This window comes from Suncus etruscus, chromosome 16 (assembly GCF_024139225.1).
Source record: "Suncus etruscus isolate mSunEtr1 chromosome 16, mSunEtr1.pri.cur, whole genome shotgun sequence".
Taxonomy (NCBI): Eukaryota; Metazoa; Chordata; class Mammalia; order Eulipotyphla; family Soricidae; genus Suncus; species Suncus etruscus.
In genome coordinates, this window is record NC_064863.1 from 45194184 (window position 1) to 45215217 (window position 21034).

General features: G+C 39.2%; 1 non-coding gene across 1 annotated transcript; it reads left to right on the forward strand.

The window, feature by feature from the left end:
• The first annotated feature begins 6414 nt into the window (after positions 1-6414).
• LOC126032943 (U6 spliceosomal RNA) lies at positions 6415-6521 on the forward strand. Its single transcript, XR_007504101.1, has one exon. It is a non-coding gene; the product is annotated as a U6 spliceosomal RNA (small nuclear RNA).
• The last annotated feature ends 14513 nt before the right edge of the window (positions 6522-21034 follow it).

The following is a 21034-nucleotide window of genomic DNA, read 5'->3' on the forward strand; positions in this document are numbered from 1 at the left end:
ATGTGTGGAGACCTGGGTTGAATTTCCATACCACACACACATGCAAAAAAAAAAAAAAAACCAACAACATTGAACTAAAACTTAAAGCTCATCAACTGATATTTGATTTAAAGATCTTTTAAAATTCTGCTAAAAATTTTCTACCCCAACTAAACTAATAAACACAATGTAAACAATAAAAAGAATAAATGAATTAATCAACACATTTATTTGAAGACTTGAAGACTTTATCTTCACTGAATTGACTTGTGTGGAAGGGAGGAATGATCTTCCTTTCATTCTTCATGCTGCTTTGGCATTCATCAGAACTAGGGGCTGCTGGATTGAAATGGTGGCAGCAGAGGACAGGGATGGAAGAGGTAGTGAGATTGGACCCATATCTGCTCTTCTTCAAGATCAGCCCCAACTACCCCATGGCAGGATTTTAATTCATTCCCACCTCCCTGACCTTGATTGCAGGAAACCAAGTGGAAAAAATTAACTTTGGGCTGAATCCAGCCTGCTTGCAGCTGCAGTCTTCATGCCTTTTAAAGCACATTTGCTTGTGCCACTCCCCAGTTTAAACAATTTCAAGGACTTAGGATCAAGTTCCAATGGTAGCTCAGCATCTTGGGTTTAAAGAACCCATCAGAGATGGGTTCTCTGGTCCCAGTGGATACTTTCTCCTTCTGCTATTTCTCCAATTTACTGTGCTCCAGCTACACTCAGCTTTTAATGTGTCCTTGGAATTACCTAGTTACTGGCTTTTCTTTAAGCATGCCATTCCCTAGACCATACTGTTCCCTCTGCCTGCAATTTATCCTTCCCACTCTGAATGCCTGACCAGCAACTTCCCATCACAAAACATTTTCTAGCTGACCTGTATGGTTCCTGAAGCTGGTCTTTTCTTGCAGAAGTGTGAAATTAAGCAAACCATCAAGGGTCAAAGAGATAGTACAGCAGGAAAGATATTTGCTTTGCATACAGCTGATATAGATTCAACTCCCAGCACTGCAGATGGTCTCCTATGCAGAACAGGAGAGATTCCTGAGCACAGTTCTGGGAGTAAGCTCTGATAACTGTCAGGTGTTGCACATCAATCCCACCCCATCCTTTAATCTCCCCAAAAAGAAGAAAACTATCAACAGCAGAGTGTACGATATTGGAAAACAATGACCCCTGTGTATCACTTGTAGGTTTATTTAATAAGTAGAGACACTCTGGTGCCCTTTGTTGCAGACTAGCTTTGCCAGAATCTTGTATGGCAATCTAGGAAAGACAAGGATGTTTTTGCCCATTGCCAAACAGTTGACACATTGGTGGTGGGTGTGGTGTAGCATTGTACTAAAGCATCTTAGCATTAGCACCCTTGTAAGTCTATGCTACCTCAATAAAAAAAATAAAGGGAAAAAATTAACACAATATTTGCTTAAGATTAAGGTTCTCCTGTGGCATGTGTTTGCAATGATCTGCGCCTACCTATGTTGTCCCCACAGAACTTGCAGGCAAGAGGAACTGACGTGCCTTTTTTGTACCCAGAAGTCTCATGACTTCTACCTTTATCCATAAAACTATGACAGGCAAGCTCAGAGGCTTACAAAAGGGGTAAAAACTCAGGCCTTTCTGTTCTTGACAGTTATCGATCAGAGTTAAATTTCTAATTTCAACAGTTTCTTTGGAGTTGAAGAGGATTATGCCTTTGTAGAAAATACACACAAGACTTTGGAAAAGATACAGCATTCTGTTCAAAAGGTATTAAAGAATGAAAAAAGTTTTATGTTGTATTTCTGACTTTTCTATGTGTCTGAGATTGCTGCTTTTTATTTTTTTTTTAAGATTAATCAGTAGGTTTAAGTCATATTTACCTGATTCACTGACTAAAAATACCACCAAATTTTTTTATTTTTTTATTTAAATTATTGGGATTTACAGTTATTTATAGTTGGGTTTTAAATATAGTGTTTCAGGACCAATCCCACCACCAGTGTCAATTTCCCTCCACCAATATTCCCAGAGTCTATCCCATGCCACCATCCCCCATGCTGACCTGCCATCCTACTAGGCACCATTTTAAGTTTGGCTGTTAATGGCTGGTCTTACTATTTCATTGCTGTTGACTCTGGCTTGGATATGTAGTTCTGTTCCTTCTTATCCTCACCAATGCATCTGAGACTCCTTGGCCCCTGGTCCCTGTTATTTCACCTGTGTCTTTCTCCTCCCCCATCACGTTTTTCCTTCTCCTCACTATATTTTTAAACCTAGAGTATTCTCAACCACCATGTTTTTTAAGTAATGGGGGAACACATAAAATAGTATAGGAGAGTTGGAAGATAATACAGTGGGTAGAGTAATTATCTTGCACATGGCTAACCCAGGAATAATGCCCATTCCCCTCCCCCCATGGGCCCCTAAGCCCACCTGGAGTGATTCCTGAGCACAGAGCCAGGAATAAGCACTGAGTACAGTTGGATGTGCTCCCCAAAAATATAGTATAGGAGAGGAAGGCTGCAGCTGGACCCAGAAAATCCCACATTCCAGGATTACTGTTCCTCTTCGACTGGCATGGCTGGGAATCTGGACAGGCAGCTGGCCAAAGGCCCCCAGGACTGATCAGTTAGTCCTGGAGACCGAGAGCCCCCACGCCAAGCTGCCTTTCAAGGCCAGGTCTGGCATCTGAGCTCTGGGGGAATGGGGAAGAGGCAAACTCCTCCCCTATGCTTTTTCATACTGGAGAGGGAGGCTGCAGCTGGACCCAGAAAATCCCACATGCCAGGATTACTGTTCCTCTCCTACGGGTATGGCTGGGAATTTGGGCAGACAGCTGGCCAATGGCCTCCTGGGCTGACCAACTAGTCCAGGAGACCGAGATCCCCCCATGCCAAACTGGTCTTCAGGGCCAGGTTTGGCAACTGGGCTCTGGGGGAAGGGGGAGGACGGAAACTCCTCCCATATTCATACTGGACCCCCTGCAGCAGTGTTTTTTCTTACTAATACTCATTTTTATAACCGCGCGGGCGCATGTGTGTCCACACAACAAATATACTTTTTAAGCATTATCTAAAAATGTTCTTCATTCTAGACGGTTCCTAGGAAAGGAGACGGAATACCAAAGATTTGGGTGATAACAGTCAAATAGATCTTTAAAGTCAGTCTTTATGGACGTGACTTTATACTGATTCCAAGCCGAAATCACAAACAATTCATATATATGTATTGTATATAGCCCCTATCATGTATTGCCTCTCCCCTACTCCTGTGTCTCTTCTATCCCTTCATTTTTCAATCCTGATTCGTTATCTTCCCCTAATTTAAACCTCTTTACCCTCAGTTCCTAACTCGGTAGTCACCAAGATTGATCTCCTGCCCCAACAGACCACCTTTCAGCTCCTCAGTGAAAGACACCCTCTGGGTCCTCGTTCTCATGCATCAGCAAAGAACTACAACCAGCACACCTGCTGACTCATGCTTGATGGCCCCTCTCACCCCCACAAAATCGTGGACTGTTGCACGATACAGGAATCGGCCTCAGCAAAACTCCTACCTCAAATACACTATATGGTCTCGTAATACAGCAAAGCATCTCTCAAACTCAATTCCAAGGCCTGAGAATCAAAAAGTACCTTGGCTTTTACTCCCCACAAAAATATATCAAAGGACTTAATTGGGAGTCTTATATTTCTTATGGAAGCTCAATATCTGTATAACAATACACCTTAAGATGTATATTCCTAAATATACAAGTAGCATCCTCCACCATTTGTTTTATTCGAATACCTTTTCTTTTTAACTCAGTTTTATTTATTTGTTTTATTTCAATATATACATTTTTTCTCTATCCTTACCATTTTTGGTGTTGCTTGGTACAAAAAGCCTTGACTGGGATAAAAGCTCAGAACAAAACCAGATGACAGAGACTGTGTGTGCAGCCTGTCATCCTTATCCAGAATAGCACCAGCAACACAGTACGACACCATATGTTTTTATATGGGCACAGTAAAAAAAGGGAAAACCATAGACACAGAAACAAGATCTTATCTTCTAGGGATAAGAACCCACTTTTTATAGCAGAAGGGTGCCTCCCATCCTGAACATGTGTCATGTGGATACAACCAGTCCCCAGGAGATTGGACAGTGTTAGTCCAATCCAAAACCCCAGATCCCTGACGTAGAAATGATACAGCCCCGGGCAACACGACCAGGAACTAAGCTCCATTGGGAGATTTATAACACTACTCTGGCACCAACTTGGGCCAGTTTTGATATGTCAACGAGGAAAGGAAAACTTGACCTAAAACCAGGCTCTCCTATCACATCACCTAACACTAAATGGAAATCAGAAGAGCTATTGTCCTTTGAACTGTGAAAAATAAGAGCACCAACAACAGAAAACTGACTTTGACAACTGTGACTGAACAGAGCCTACCTTGGGACTAATAAGGAAAACCCTACCCTAGGCTGTAGTCCAGGACACATAAAAAACAACAACAACAATAACAACAAGATGTCTTACTACAGAGGTCCAACTTGGACAACAGAGACTGAGCAGAACCTTTGGATCCATAATATCCTAGGCTTCGGCTTAGGGACTGACAAAAACAGGGAGCAAGTGTTACAGAAGACTGAAGACTGAACACCACAAGAAAGATGGATAGAAACCTCTAGAACGTAGAGACTCTATCCTAGACCCTGACCTATAACCTGTGCAAATACCGAGATTGCTAGCTAAAGTGGCTTTTCTCACACACAACTGAGAGGAAACTTTCCTGGCATCACAAAATAGCCTTTGGGATGGGGTAATGAGTATATATGGGGCCAGGAGTTGATCCCATGATGGTATGCTTCAGGGATGGAGAAACCCTGAATCTCTTAGGCCACGGGAATTCCCTTTCTTCCCCAATGCTTACTGTGCCTCTGCAAAAAAAAAAAAAAAAAAAAAAGTGGGGGGAACGCCAAACCCTACCACTCCAGCACCCATACTTTTTCTTTTTTTGTGTGTTGATTTGTTAGTTTTTGACTTTATTTCCCTTCTCTTTGTTCTTCCACTTTTCTCTTTCTTTCTCACACTTGTAGTTATTATTTAGAGATTTATTTTTATTTTTATTTGCTGAATCCATTTTTTCTTTTTTCTTTCATTTTTTTCTTTTTTTTTTCTTTTCTCCTTTCTTTTTTGGTAGTTGTCACCAATTTTTTTTTCTCCCCTTTTTCTTATCCTTTTTATCTCCAATGACAGTGGAATGGATGCTCAATCTACAACAAGCTGTAAAGTGGAGACCAGTTGCACTAGCATACTGGGGGAGGGGGTAGAGGAGGGAGATATGTGATGCATACTGGGAATAGGGGCAAAGGGAGGACAGCACTGGTGGTGGGAATGCCCCTCATTCATTGTCACTTATGTACCATAGATGATGTAGTGAAAGATTTGTAATGCACTTTGGTCACAATAAAAATTAAATATATATATACACAACACGTAGAAAAACCCACAATACAAGTGTGACAATGGGGAAACAACGCAGGCCAGTGCCAGACATAGAGAATGAAGATGGCAACTCAGATGACCAGAACATGGCCAACCAACTAGTCAGTCTCTCAGATAAAGAATTTAGAGTCGAAATATGGAAGATGTTCAAAGAACTCAAAGAAAGTATAGAAGAGAACACTAATAAGAACCAAGAGAATATGAAGATAGAAATGAGAAAACTCCAAACTGAAATTTCAGGTCAAATAACAGTCTGAAAAACTCAGTAGATGAGTTGAAGAAAAACATGGATGAGCTTTCCCACAGGTTAACAGCAGCTGAGGATAGAATTAGTACACTGGAAGATGAGATGAATAACAACTCCATACAGCAGAAGAGATTGGAAAAAAGCCTTAAAGCAAATGATCAAACAATGGAAAAATTACTCAAAAAATGTGAACAGATGAAAATAGAAGTCTATGATAAACTCAACAGAAACAACTTAAGAATCATTGGAGTCCCAGAGACCCAGGAAGAAAATCTCAAGAAAGTATCAACGGTCAAGAACATCATTAAAGAAAAACTACCAGAGCTAAAGAATACATGCAATCAAATCCTGCACGCCCGAAGAGTACCAACTAAAAGAGACCCCAGAAAAAACACCCCAAGACACATCCTAGTCACAAAGATGAACCCCATAGATAGAGACAAAATTCTGAATATGGCAAGATCAAAAAAAGAAATTACATTCAAGGTAACATCCTTGAGATTTACGGCAGAACTGTCACAAGAAACATTCAAGGCCAGAAGGCAGTGGTGGGACATAGTGACAAAACTCAGTGAAATAAATGCTTCGCCTAGAATACTGCACTCAGTAAAACTCACTTTCAGGTTTGAAGAAAGAATACATGGTTTCACAGACAAACAACAGCTCTGAAACTTTACAGACTCAAAACTAGTCTTAAAAGAAAAACTAAGTGCTCACTTCGGCAGCACATATACTAAAATTGGAACGACACAGAGAAGATTAGCATGGCCCCTGCACAAGGATGACACGCAAATTCGTGAAGCGTTCCATATTTAAAAAAAAAAAAAGAAAAACTGAAAGACCTACTTTAAGACAGATCAACAGAGACACCAAACTTCGATTAAAAAAATGGCACTAAATCCCAAGACAATTCTTTCTCTCAATGTCAATGAACTAAATGCACCAGTTAAGAGACACAGAGTGGTTAAATGGATCAAAAAAACTCAACCCAACCTTCTGGTGCCTAAAAGAAATGCACCTGAATAGTCAGAAAAAGCATAAACTCAAAATAAAAGGCTGGATGAAAATCATACAAGCAAACAACACCCATAAAAAAGCTGGAGTGGCCATACTAATATCAGATTATGTAAATTTTATGCACAGGAAAGTTATAAGGGACAAAGATGGATATTTTGTATTAATCAAGGAATTTTACAGCAGGAAGAAATCACTCTCCTAAACATATATGCACTGAATGATGGGCCAGCAAAATATTTAATACAATTGTTGACAAATTTGAAAAATAATATCAATAACAACACAATAATTGTGGGAGACCTCAACACAGCATTGTCAACACTTGATAGGTCAACCAGACCAAAATCCAACAAGAATGTACTAGACGTGAAAAAAGAAATGGAAGGAAGAGACCTAGTGGATATATATAGGACACTCCACCCCCAGAAAACTGGATACACATTCTTCTCTAATGTACATGGGACATTCTCCAGGATAGACTACATGCTAGCACATAAAACATACCTCCATAATATCAAGAGGATAGAAATTTTGCAGGCTAACTTCACTGAGCACAAGGCCCTGAAATTATATGTGAAATACAAAGGGACACAGAAGAAAAACTTTAATACCTGGAAGTTAAACAGCCTCATACTGAATAACCAGTGGGTCCGAGATGAAATCAAAGAGGAAATCAAAATCTTTCTGAAAACAAATGACAATAGAGACACAAACTATCAGAACTTATGGGACACAGCAAAAGCAATACTGAGAAGAAAATTTATAGCTTTGAAAGCACACATCAAGAAAGAAGGGGCATACCTGAATAGCTTAATGACGCAACTCATAGAATTAGAAAGTGCTCAACAAAAAGAACCAAAAATAGGGAGACAGAAGGAAATAACAAAGCTGAGAGCAGAGATCAACGAAGTGGAAACCCAAAAACAATCCGAAAGATCAACGAAAGCAGAAGTTGGTTCTTTGAAAAAATAAACAAGATTGATAGACCACTGGAAAACCTAACAAAGAAAGAGAGAAAAACTTGATAACTCGTATTAGGAATGAAAAAGGAGAGATCACTACTGATAAGGCAGAGATTCAAGGGTAATCAGAAACTACTTTGAGAAACTCTATGCCACTAAAAATGAGAACCTGGAAGAAATGGATAAATTCTTGGACTCTTATAATCTTCCATGGTTGAAGGAAGAGGATGTAGCATATCTAAACAACCCCATCACTACTGAGGAAATTAAGACAGTAATCAAATGTCTGCCAAAAAAACAAAAGCCCAGGCCCAGATGGATTCACTAAAGAATTCTTTCAAACCTTTCGAGAGAAACTACTACCAATCCTGGAAAGACTCTTTCATGAAATCGAAGAAATGGGAACACTTCCAAATAGCTTTTATGAAGCCAACATCACCTTGATACCTAAACCAGACAGGGATGCTACCAAAAAAGAAAATTACAGACCAATATCGCTGATGAACACAGATGCAAAGATCCTCAACAAAATCCTGGCAAATAGGATTCAATACCTCATTAAGAAGATCATCCACTATGACCAAGTAGGTTTCATTCCAGGAATGCAAATGCAAGGATGGTTTAACATCCGTAAATCTATCAACATAATACACAACATCAACAACAAGAAAAATAAAAATCACATGATCATATCAATAGATACAGAGAAAGCATTTCATAAGGTCCAACACCATTCTTTTTTTTTTTTTTTTTTGGTTTTTGGGCCACACCCATTTGACTCAGGGGTTACTCCTGGCTATGCGTTCAGAAATCACTCCCAGGTTGGGGAGACCATATGTGACACCAGGGGATCAAACCGCTGTCCATCCTACACTAGTGCTTGCAAGGCAGACACCTTACCTCTAGCGCCAACTTCCCGGCCCCCAACACCCATTCTTGGTCAAAACTCTCAGCAAAATGGGAATAAAAGGAACCTTTCAGAATATAGTGAAGGCCATCTACAACAAGTCAGTGGCAAATATTATCCTCAACGGAGAAAAACTAAAAGCTTTCCCTCTAAATTCTGGCACAAGACAAAGCTGTCCTCTCTCACCACTCGTATTCAACATAGCACAGGAAGTACTTGCTATAGCGATTAGATAAGAAAAAGATATCAAAAAAAAAGAAAAGAAAAGAAAAAAAAAGAAAAAGATATCAAGGGATTCCAGATAGGAAAGGAAGAAGTCAAGCTCTCGCAGTTTGCAGATGATATGATACTTTATATAGAAAACCCTAAAGACTCTACCAAATAGCTTCTAGACACAATAGACTCATATAGCAAGGTGGCAGGCTACAAAATTAACACACAAAAATCAACAGCCTTCCTATACACCAATAGTAATAAGGAAGAAACGAACATTAAGAAAACAACCTCATTCACAATAGTGCCACACAAACTCAAATATCTTGGAATCAACTTGACTAAAAATGTGAAGGACCTATACAAAGAAAACTATAAAACTCTGCTCCAAGAAAAAACAGAGGACATGGAGAAATGAAAACACATACCCTGCTCATGGATTGGCAGGATTAACATCATTAAAATGGCAATACTCCCCAAAGCATTGTACAGATTTTATGCGATCCCTCTAAAGATACCCATGACATTCTTCAAAGAAGTGGATCAGGCACTTTTGAAATTCCTTTGGAACAATAAACACCCTAGAATAGCTAAAGCAATCATTGGGAAAAAGAATATGGGAGGAATTACTTTCCCCAGCTTTAAACTGTACTACAAAGCAATAGTTATCAAAACAGCATGGTATTGGAATAAAGACAGGCCCTCAGATCAGTGGAATAGGCTTGAATACTCAGAAAATGTTCCCCAGACATACAATCACCTAATTTTTGATAAAGGAGCAAGAAATCCTAAATGGAGCAAAGAAAGCCTCTTCAACAAGTGGTGTTGGCATAACTGGCTAGCCACTTGCAAAAAATTGAACTTAGACCCCCAGTTAACCTCATGTATGAAGGTAAAATTCAAATGGATTAAAGACCTCGATATCAGACCCGAAACCATAAGATATATAGAACAACATGTAGGCAAAACACTCCAGGACATTGAGACTAAAGGCATATTCAAGGAGGAAACTACACTCTCCAAGCAAGTGAAAGCAGAGATTAACAGATGGGAATATATTAAACTGAGAAGCTTCTGCTTCTCAAAGGAAGTAGCGCCCAGGATACAAGAGCCCCCCACTGAGTGGGAGAAACTATTCACCCAATACCCATCAGATAAGGGACTAATCTCCAAAATATACAAGTCACTGACAGAAATTTACAAGAAAAAAACATCTAATCCCATCCAAAATTGGGAAGAAGAAATGGACAGACACTTTGACAAAGAAGAAATACAAATGGCCAAAAGACACATGAAAAAATGCTCCACATCACTAATCATCAGGGAGATGCAAATCAAAACAACTATGAGGTACCACCTCACACCGCAGAGATTGGCAACATCACAAAGAATGAGAACAAGTAGTGTTGGCAGGGATGTGGAGAGAAAGGAACTCTTATCCACTGCTGGTGGGAATGCCGCCTAATTCAACCTTTATGGAAAGTGATATGGAGATTTCTCCAAAAACTAGAAATCGAGCTCCCATACGATCCAGCTATACCACTCCTAGGAATATACCCTAGGAATACAAAAATACAATACAAAAATCCCTTCCTAACACCTATATTCATCACAGCACTATTTACCATAGCAAGACTCTGGAAACAACCAAGATGCCCTTCAACAGACGAATGGCTAAAGAAACTGTGGTACATATACACAATGGAATATTATGCAGCTGTCAGGAGAGATGAAGTCATGAAATTTTCCTATACATGGATGTACATGGAATCTATTATGCTGAGTAAAATAAGTCAGAGAGAGAGAAACATGCAGAATTGTCTCACTCATCTATGGGTTTTAAGAAAAATGAAAGACATTCTTGCAATAATAATTCTCAGACACAAGAGAGAGAAGGACTGGAAGTTACAGCTCACCTCATGAGGCTCACCACAAACATGGATGAGTTTAGTTAGAGAAATAACTATATTTGGAACTATCCTAATAATGAGAATGTATGAAGGAAATAGAAAGCCTGTCTAGAGTACAGGCGGGGGTTGGGTGGGGAGCAGGGAGACTTGGGATATTTGTGATGGGAATGTTGCACTGGTGATGGGTGTTGTTCTTTACATGACTTAAACCCAAACAACACAATCATGTACATAATCAAGTTGTTTAAATAAAAATATATTAAAAATATAGTATAGGGGTTAAGATGTGTGTTGCATACAGACACCCTAATTAAATACCCAATACCATACTGTCAGGAACACCTGGAGCCTTTCATATATATTACTAAGAGAAGTCAATTTGAAAAACTATAAATTTGTATGATTCCAGTTATACAATGGAAAGGCAAAACTATGAAAAGAGTAAAGGGATCTGTGGTTGCCAAATGTTGGGGGATTGGGAGAAAAATGGAGGATGAACAGAGCATATATGAATCTATTGTCTGTGCTCTGATAGTGAATATATGAGTCAAACAGATTATACAACACCAGGAGGGAACAGTGATGTAAACTGTGGACTGTGAGTGATTACTCTGTGTCAGTGTAGATTCATGGTTTTAACAAATTTTAACAAATTTTCCATCAGGAAATTTCCTGATGGTATATATATGGTTGTGGCCCAGGGTCAATGAAGTTGTACATAAATGGGACAGGAGCTATAAGTCAGCTATGACTCTATAACTCAGGTTAATTTTACTGTGAATTTTTAATAGATTTTAAAAAATAAAGTAATTTATAAATTTTTATGTTTAGTTCCTTTCCCAGTGATGTTCAGAAGCTTTCACCTATTCTATCCTTGCGGAGAATAGGAAGGGTCACTTCTGACTGTACTGAGGGGAATATAGTTGCCAGAGATAAAACCTGGTTCTCCTACATGCAAGGCCTGCATTCAACCCATTGTGCTATTTGACTCAATGTCAAATGCCATTTTATTTTATTTTATTTTAATTTATTTTATTTTATTGAGGGGGATGTTAGGGCCACACTTAGCTCTGCTGCTCAGGAGTTGCTCCAGGGATCACTCCTGACATTTGTTCAGGGGTATGTGATTCCAGTGATTGAACACCTGCATAAAAGCCAAGTTATACTACCTGTTATACTATCTCTCCAGCTCTTCCTTTGCAATTATTGGTATTGTTTGCATTTTTAATTTTGACTATTCTATTAGGTGTGTAAATGTATCTCATTGTTTGAATTTGCAATTTCCTAGTGGCAAACAATGCTGGACGACCCTTTCGTGTGCTTATTTGCCATCTGTATATCTTTTTGGTGATGTGTCTGTTGAGGTCTTTTACCCATTTTGGGATGAGAGTGGGCTAACCTCCTATGTTGTGGTGCCCAGTTAGGTGGGTTTCCCAACAATATTTGTCAACCAAACTAGGAGTTCAGTTCTTGGCCTGAAGATGTGGTGCTGCTTGTACCCTGCAGAGCTGGGGGTGTCCAGGGCACTCTAGTTGTGCTGGTGGAGGCAAGAATGTGGCGGAGAGACTCTAAAGCCATAAAGGGTAATGTGTACCCATTTTAGAAACAGGTTATGTTTATATTGTTGAATGTTAAACATTCTTTATATATTTTGAACAACAGTTCTTTATTTGATGTGTCTTTTGCAAACATTTTTTCCAAGACTTTGGCATAAATTTTCATTCTCTTAACCATTAGCTTTCTCCTTAATGGCTTTGGCATCCTTTGATGATTACTGCCTAGAGCCATTATTTCATTAGAGTACCCAAATAATGATTTTCTAATTCAGTTATTCCTTCTGAATGTATTAACTGTAATTTTTCTCTTAAAAAAACTTTCTCCATCATCTTTTTGTTGCCCTGAAATGAAGTTTATACAGGAAATATATAGAAATGCTTGATTTTGTCTCTTTATTTTCAAAATACTGATTTGTTGTCCTAAGGAGTGACCAAAGAAATTTACTTTTCATTGTTTTCTTTGCTTCGATAAACTCATAATTTTAATAATTTAACATTATAATTCATTGCAGTCATTATTTTTGTTGATGCTCAAATTGTCCATCTCAGACCAGTGTAAGGTCCTTCAAGATTAATCAGGTATTCTTTTGTCCTGATTTTATTAGTCTTGAATTGCTTCCTTGCTTTGGGCATAATAAGATATTGCAGGTTCATCTTGGATATTTCTTACTCAGATCTGAAATCAGTCATTTCACTCAAGAGGTTTTTGAGTTTTTTTAAAATTATATTACAGTAATCTATCAAGTTGTTCATAATACAGTTGTTTCAGGCACTCAATGTTCCATCACCATCAAGAAGTTAGTTATACAGTTGTTTTTGGCTTCAGTATTCTTTCTTTTGGGGAGGGTCACACCCGGCAGTGCTCAGGGCTTACTCCTAGCTCTATGCTCAGAAATTGCTCCTGGCTGACTCGGGAGACCATATGGGATACCGGGATTTGAACCACATTCTTCTGCATGCAAGGCAAATGCCCTACCTCCATGCTCTCTCTCCAGCTCTTAGGCTTCAATATTCTAACACCAATCCCACCACTAATGTGAAATTTCTACCGACATCCCAGTTTCCCACCAAACCCCAAATCTGCTTCCTTAGCAAATAGAAATTTATTTTAGATTGCTTGTTACCATACAAAGGCAACTAAAATGATAAAAAAATAGATTAAAAGAGTCAAATTGTGATCATTGTTATTTTATCTCATAATGATATTAGTAAAGTCATCTATGTGGATTTACTGAACTTCTTAGTGCTATTAAATCTTCTGTGTTACTGTTTTTGCTCAATGAACTTGGTGGTCTTTTATGCAACATTACCATGAGATTTGCTATGGTCCTACTTAGCTGACAGTACTATGCAGCCATGTGCTCTGGACCACTTGGTGGTTTTAATTTCAGTATTTGTAAGTTACAATATAAGAGCTCAAACTATCTGTTGCACTGTATTGTTATTCTAATCTGTTCAGTGAATTAGGCCATATCCCTGAAACAATGAGTTCATAATGGTATTTACACAGCTTACATACATTCTTTGATTTTATTCTTTCCCCCCAGATTCTGAAAGCCTTGATTCCCAACAACCTATTTTTTATTTTATACTACACTATACTTAAAATATACTACAGGTATACTAAAATGATTTCCAAGATAATGGTATTCTAGGAAGACACTAAATCTTAGAAAGTCTACTGACTGCATTATAATATTTACTGGTGGTTCATATTTTTCCCAAAATATATAGCTTACTAGGAATGTGCAGATAAGACAATAAAATTTACAACTTGTTAAGAGGATCAACTATATTGGTTTATCCCAGATTCATGCCATAACCTGAACAAATGGCAATAAAAAGATGAAACTTTCTACTTTGTTGCAACGTGGATAAAACTGGAGGGCATTGTGTTAAGTGAAGTAATTAGAGGGAGAAATTAGGATGACCTCACTCATCTATGGAATATAGAGAAATCAATTAAGGGAGCAAGTAGTATCAAATGATGATACTCTTGATCTAGGACTACAAATCTGAGATTACCAAGTGGTGGGATGGAGATTGGAAGTGGATAGAAGTGGGGTTGGAAAGAAGAGGTCTAGAAGTGACATTGGGCAGTGGGGGAGGGTCTTGGTGATAAAGATACAGGAATTTTAAATTATATAATACCATTAACCAGAAATTAATGGTATTTTAACAGTATTGCAGCCATATTATATGAACTACAATAAAAATTTAACTAAATAAACAAATAAATAAAACCTGGACAGAAATAAATAAAACCTTGGTCACACCAAGAGTTGGCCAACTTACATGAAAGTAATTCTCTACTCTGATTAACTAAAATATTTACTCAGAAAAAAAAGTATGTGTATTCTGTTTACAACTTTTGTATCAATGTAAAATTGTTTTTAAAAATCATTTCATCCGGTTTCAAGTAACAGTCCACGTTAGGAAGGGTTGGTAAGGAGGTCCACGCAGCATGAGTCAGCAGGGGAGTTGGTTGCCTTTTCTTGTAGGGGGCGAGGTGTGGGTTTGATTGGATGTCCCTTCGCTTGGGTGCTGGGTACTGGTTCGCTGGGAAAGGAGGTCATTCTTGATGCCTAATGGAATAGGGACTGAGGGTGAAGAGTTTTAATGTGGGGAATCTGGATGGGATTGCGGGGTGAAGGGATAGTCAAATTTTCAAAGGGGTGAAAGGGGAAAGTATATGAAAGGGGCAGGAAAGAAAGAGAAAATAAATTAAAAAGAAAAGGAGAGAAAAAGAAAAAAAGGAAAAAAAGAAAAAGAAAAAAAACAGTAGTGAGAAGAGTAGAGAAAAGAGCAAGGGAATGCTAGTTCGTTTGAATGTGTTGGATGAGTAGAGCCTGTAGTATAAGTCTATAGGTCACAGTTGCTGCTTCGGTGGTTTGGGTGGTCACGTGCTTCAAGTCCTAAATGAAGGTATTACCTAGGTATAAAGGGAATGTTAAAGAGTTTTATCGGGACATTCTCATAGTGCAAGCTGGGTATGGTATCTCGTGTGATTGAGCCCCGAGATGCAATCTTAGTTTGTCCACCCTTTGTATCCAAGAACGCCTGTAGACAGAAAAGCTGAGAGGTTATTTTAAGTATAGAAAGATTAAGGCATTAAAACATATTTTTATGGTATGCTTCCGTTGGAGTCAGTGGTTTCCCATGGTATCCTTTGCCTGTAATCCTGTATAAGACCCCTAAAGGCTTATTATGGGCCTTTGTAGTAGAAGGCTGATTACTTACCTGGTCTTTCTATGCTGCTGTTTTTGCTGTTGCTGGGGTTTTTTTTGTGGTATAGTGTGTAGTCAAGAGTTTGTGTTGTTCCTCTTTTATGTGTTTTGGGCACTGCTCTCCGGTATATGTTGACTGTTACAGTGTTTGGGGTTTCTACCCTGTTAAACCCTGTTATTTGATTGTTGAGTATTAGTTGTCTATAAGGTGTATGTTCTAGGTGCTTCAGAATAGTTCTATCATTCTGTGTTTATCTTTCATCTTCTGGCTTACTTCATTTAACATAATATGTTCTAGGTCCATCCATGTTGCTGCAAAGTCTGTGATTGTATCATTTCTGACTGCCATGTAGTATTCCATTGTGCATAGATACCACATCTTAATGATCCATTCATCTGTTGTTGGACATCGAGGTTGGTTCCAAGACTTGGCTATTATACTGAGTGCTGCAATAAATAGTGGGGTGCACACATACATTACTTGAAACTGGACTTAGCTCTACAAGTATCCCCCAATGCATGAACTCTTCCCAAGTCCTCCCTACCACAATTCTTTTGCCAATCTCAAGAAAGTCAGGTTAGGAGATGAAAAGGTGCCCAGAAACCCACACACCACAAGAAAATCTCAAAAGACAATGGGAAAACCTATACTACCATCATAAATATAAGACCTGTATTACACTACCTCTTTATCGGCTTTTCCCCAAATGCAGGATACTTTCTTGCATCACCTTGTTCCTTTAATTAATTTTTTACTTCATTTCTTAAAAATCTTTTTTCTTGTCATATATATACATGAGCACATATTTTTTTATTTCTATTTTTATCTTTTTTGGGTGTGTGACATGTTTTTGTTTTCTTCTCTCTCCACCCTCAAATGCACCTGCAATATAATGTAGCACCATTTCTCCCTGCAAAGGCACACTAAAAAAATGGGAAATCTTACGTATAAAAACAAGCTCTTATTAATAAATAAGATAAGAAATCATACTTGTTTACAATACAGGGGTATCTCCCACCTTGAAAATATGTCACGTGGACCCAACTTAGACCCCAGGTGATTAGACACCAACCGTCCAGCCTTGAACCCTGGACCACAGACATAGAAATGACACACTTCTTCACAATAGCCACAGGAAACAAATCCCAACTGGGACACCATTAACAGTGCTTGGACACCAACAAATGCCAGCCCTAATATGATACCCTGACAATGAGGAAAATGGGAACAACTTGACCTAAGAGCAAATTATCCTACCTCACCAGCTAACGATAAGACAAAATCAGAAGACTTGTCACCCATTGGTCTGTCCAAATGCCAAGATCACGATTTACAGATGACTGGCTGAAAGAACCATGGCCAGACTGTATGTATCCTGGGACCAATAAAAAAGCCCTAGTCTAGGGTGTGAGCTACGACCTGCATAACAACTATGATCCCTAGTTCCAGAGGTCTGTCTGAGACTATTGCAAAAGAAGGTGACCTCTGGAAACATAATGAAAGACACTATCCCAGGCCCATCCTAGGATCAGCGCAAAGACCAGGACCGCCAACCACAGAAGACGAAGTAAAATGACACTGAGGGAACAGAACTTCTAGATCCACAAAGAAAGACATAATCATAAGTTCAATTCCTTGACTCGTGCAGATACCGAGACCTCTAAATACAGAAGTCTGATGTTATCACCCAGGATAGAGCAGAAGTCTTCCATACACCACAAAAGCACCAAGGGGAGAGTAAATGAACCTGAAAGGAGTCTATAGTTAATCCCATGACAATATACTTCAAGGGTGGAGAAACCCTGTATCTCTTAGTTAAAGGAAATTCCTTTTCGAATGACCCCAATATTTACTGTGCATCTGCAGGAGGGAAAAAAAAAGCACAAAACAATTTTTTATTATTATTTACTTATTTATTTTTTGTTGATTGCATTGTTGTGGATTGGCTATTGAAGTGGATGTCTCCATTTATATTTATTTATTTATTTATGTTCTTCTTTTCTTTTCTTATGTGCTCTGCCACATTTTTTTTTATCTCAATACCATGGCTTTTATATGGTGCTTACCCTTTTGTTTTGTTTTGTTTGTTTGTTTGTTTTGGAATGCTCACTGGGTATTTTATTTGACAGTTTTTTATGTACTGTTGTGGTATTTCACTTTCTTTTTCCCCTTGTCTCTCAAACCAAGGATAAAAGCCTCTAGAAGGACTCCGCCCATTTCCGGAGTATCTGATTCTTTTTTTCTTTTTTTTCTCCAGGTTATTACTTTTCTCTTCTTCAAACAAAACCACATAACTTGAACTATCTAGTCCTGCCTCCCAGTTTGGGGGGGGAGATAAGGGAGGTACCAAGACCAAATAGGTGTAAGACCACTAAGTAGTAAGCTAGGCACAGAGGGGCCCACTTATTCTAGCAGCCCGAGGGGTAAGGGAAGAGGTTATGGGAAGAAGGACAAGAACGGAGGTGGAAGGAAGACAATTCGGTGATGGGAATTCCCCTGATTTTATGTTAATATGTACCTAAAATATTATTGTCAATGATATGTAAGCCACTATGATTAAAATAAAAATTATATTTAATTTTAAAAAAAAGCATTTCATCTTGAGGCCAGAACAATAGCACAGCTGTAGGGTGTTTGCCTTGCATGCAGCTGCCCAGGACAGACCTGGGTTTGATCCCTGACAGCCCAGATTGCCCCCTAGCCAGGAGCAATTTCTGAGCACATAGCTAGTAGTAACCCCTGAGCATCACTGGGTGTGGTCCAAAATCCAAATAAATAAATAAATAAATAAATAAATAAAAATATTTCATCTTTCAGAATAAAACACTCAAATATGTTTTCATATAACCAATGCCAAATTTTCAATAAATTAATAATTCCTAAAAAAACCCCAAGTTAACATAGTTATATGTTATATAAGTACACACACACACACACACACACACACACATAAGATGAAGACCAACAACTAGTGGTGCTTAAGGTTTGCTCCTGGCATTGTGCTCAGATACCATCCTGGTGGACCTTGAGAGTTCTTATGTGGTGCCAATATTGAACTTGGTTGGCCACATGGGGTGTAAGTACCTTACCTGCTGTATTATTTCTCCAGAGCATTTCATCATAGTTTTATATAAAACCAGTTACTTTGTTATAAAATGAAAATTACAGGATAAGACTCCTCCAGAGAAATCTAGTTTCCACTTCTATCTCCTCTATTTCACTTCTCCCTCCATCTAAATGAATCTTTTTCAATAGCCTTTTTATTTGGTCATTGATTTTCTTGAAAACATAAAGTAGAATTATCTTACTATCTTACATAAAGATAACATTTTATAATTACTACTCTCAGATATACTGATTTGCTACTTTTTAAAAAATTACCCAGATTAGCATTTAACCTATAAAACCACATACCTAAGCAATCACATTTGTGCTCAGACTGGCTGTAAACCTATAATTCTAGAATTTGGGGAGGTGGGGGGTATTAATAAGCCAGAATCAGAATGATAGCAATGAACCAGGTTAACTGGGAGAGAAATTTTCCGGATTTTCTCTCCATGTTACAGCCCTAGCATTACTGACTCAACTTCTAATAGCTTTTACAAATTGTTGCTAAGCTCAGACCTAGGCTGTGTAGAGACTTAATAGAATAAGGAGTCTTGGACAACGAGAGGAATTGCTTTCACTCAGCTCCCAGCTGCTGACGATGAAAGTGAAGTTGAGAGGGCAGCAGCAGGAGCTTCACCTTTCTCAAGGTCATTGCTCCAGCTTGCAAGTTTCAGGTACAGGGCTACTCAGCTTTTTGGGGTGCCTGGCACTTGGAAGTAATCAGGGTCACCTGTGAGTCAACTGCCTGGCTGTGACAATTTTAGGCAAGGGGTTCCTCACACAGCATGTGCTGGGCAGCATCCCAGAAGATCATTTTGGAGAAAAGTGTGGGGCTAGAGATACCAGTGAGGTAGTATAGCAGGTAAGGTGTTTGGCTTTCCCAGAGCAAAGCCAAGAGTGGTCCCTGAGCACCCTTGGGTATGACTTCTAAATGAAAAAAAAAATTTTTAAAGGACTTCAAGGAGAATCATTTGGGACAATTCATGATTTTCTTAAGTGAAAGAGAAGTACAGGTTCCCCCACCCCTTTTTTTGGTTACTCAGGGGTGCTGGACACACCAGTGGGTGGGGCACAACCACCCAAGGCATGGTGTTTGGGGTCATATTTAGAGTCACTCCTGGCAGTGCTTGGGAGGACCATGTAGTGAGGGGGATGGAACCCTGGTTCTGGCATACATAGCATATACTCTGGCCTTTTGAGGGAATCTTCTTAGCCTGAGGCTCCTTTTTCTTATATGTAAAGAAACCAGCTCACCAGTTTGGCAAAGCACTTCCTGTAGGCTGTTCTAGGCAGGCAGCCATGAGTGGATTAAATTGGGCTAAATTGGTGGCTGTCTATCTAGTATAATTTACAGAGAGCCCATCAGGTGAAGTGTAGACAGCATGCAGTGCTAGGGTCACCTGCAAAGCTTGTACTCTACCTCTTGAGCTACTTCCTTAGCTTCTCCTGAGCTCTCTCTGATGACAAATGATGACAGCTCTTGAAGGTGAATCTGCCAAAGCATTTTTGCCAACAAGAGGAAAACAAATCTCCGAGACCATTCAGATTTGTGTGAGGAGGTTGCCAGCAAAGTGTAAGGCTGCTGGAATCCAACTGTGAGTTTGAATCTATCTCAAATCTCTTCTAAGAGACCCAGGTGGGTTAAGGGATAGTATGCAAATCCTCTTATGCTTCCACTTCTCTAGCTGACTTAAGTTGGGATGTATATAGCAGTGAGTTAAAATGTGTCTCACCTGTTAACATCTCTCCACACACACACAAAGCTTTTTTCATCTGGAATCTCAAGAACATAGCTCAGAATAAGAGTTTTTGCAGATTCAGTAATATTAAGGATTAAGAAATGGCATTCTCCTGGATTGGGAGAAAGGTGGGGGTGGGTGGGTACTTAAATTCAAAGACAGGAGGTCTTGTACGAGGAAGGAGAAAATAGAAACACAATGTCGAACAGAGATGTAATGGCAAAGTTGGAGGTGGAAGCAAAATATAGCCAGAAGAGAAGACCAGAAATGACAGCTGCCACCACAGCAAAGAAAGAGGCATGAAACACTATCCCACCCCTTCCCCATCCCAGCCCACAGAACAACACAGCCCTGCAGACACATTGCTTTAGGATAGTTCCCAAAACTAGGAACATTCATTGCTGTGATTGAAAGTCAAGTGGCTAACTTGTTAGTGCATCCTCAGGAACTCACAGAGTTGCACCCAAGCCTATATGTTGGTGACTATCCTTGGAATGCCACCAATACAAACACAGGGAACTGCACTGTGCCCAAAGCTCAGTAGAGAGGAGGACATATCAGCTGTGGAATGACTAGGAGAACCACATGAGGGTCCCCACAAGATAGTACAATGAGGAAGGCACTTACCTAGCATGCAGTCAACCCAGATTTCAATGCCTGGCACCACATTCTGCGCACTACCAGAAGTG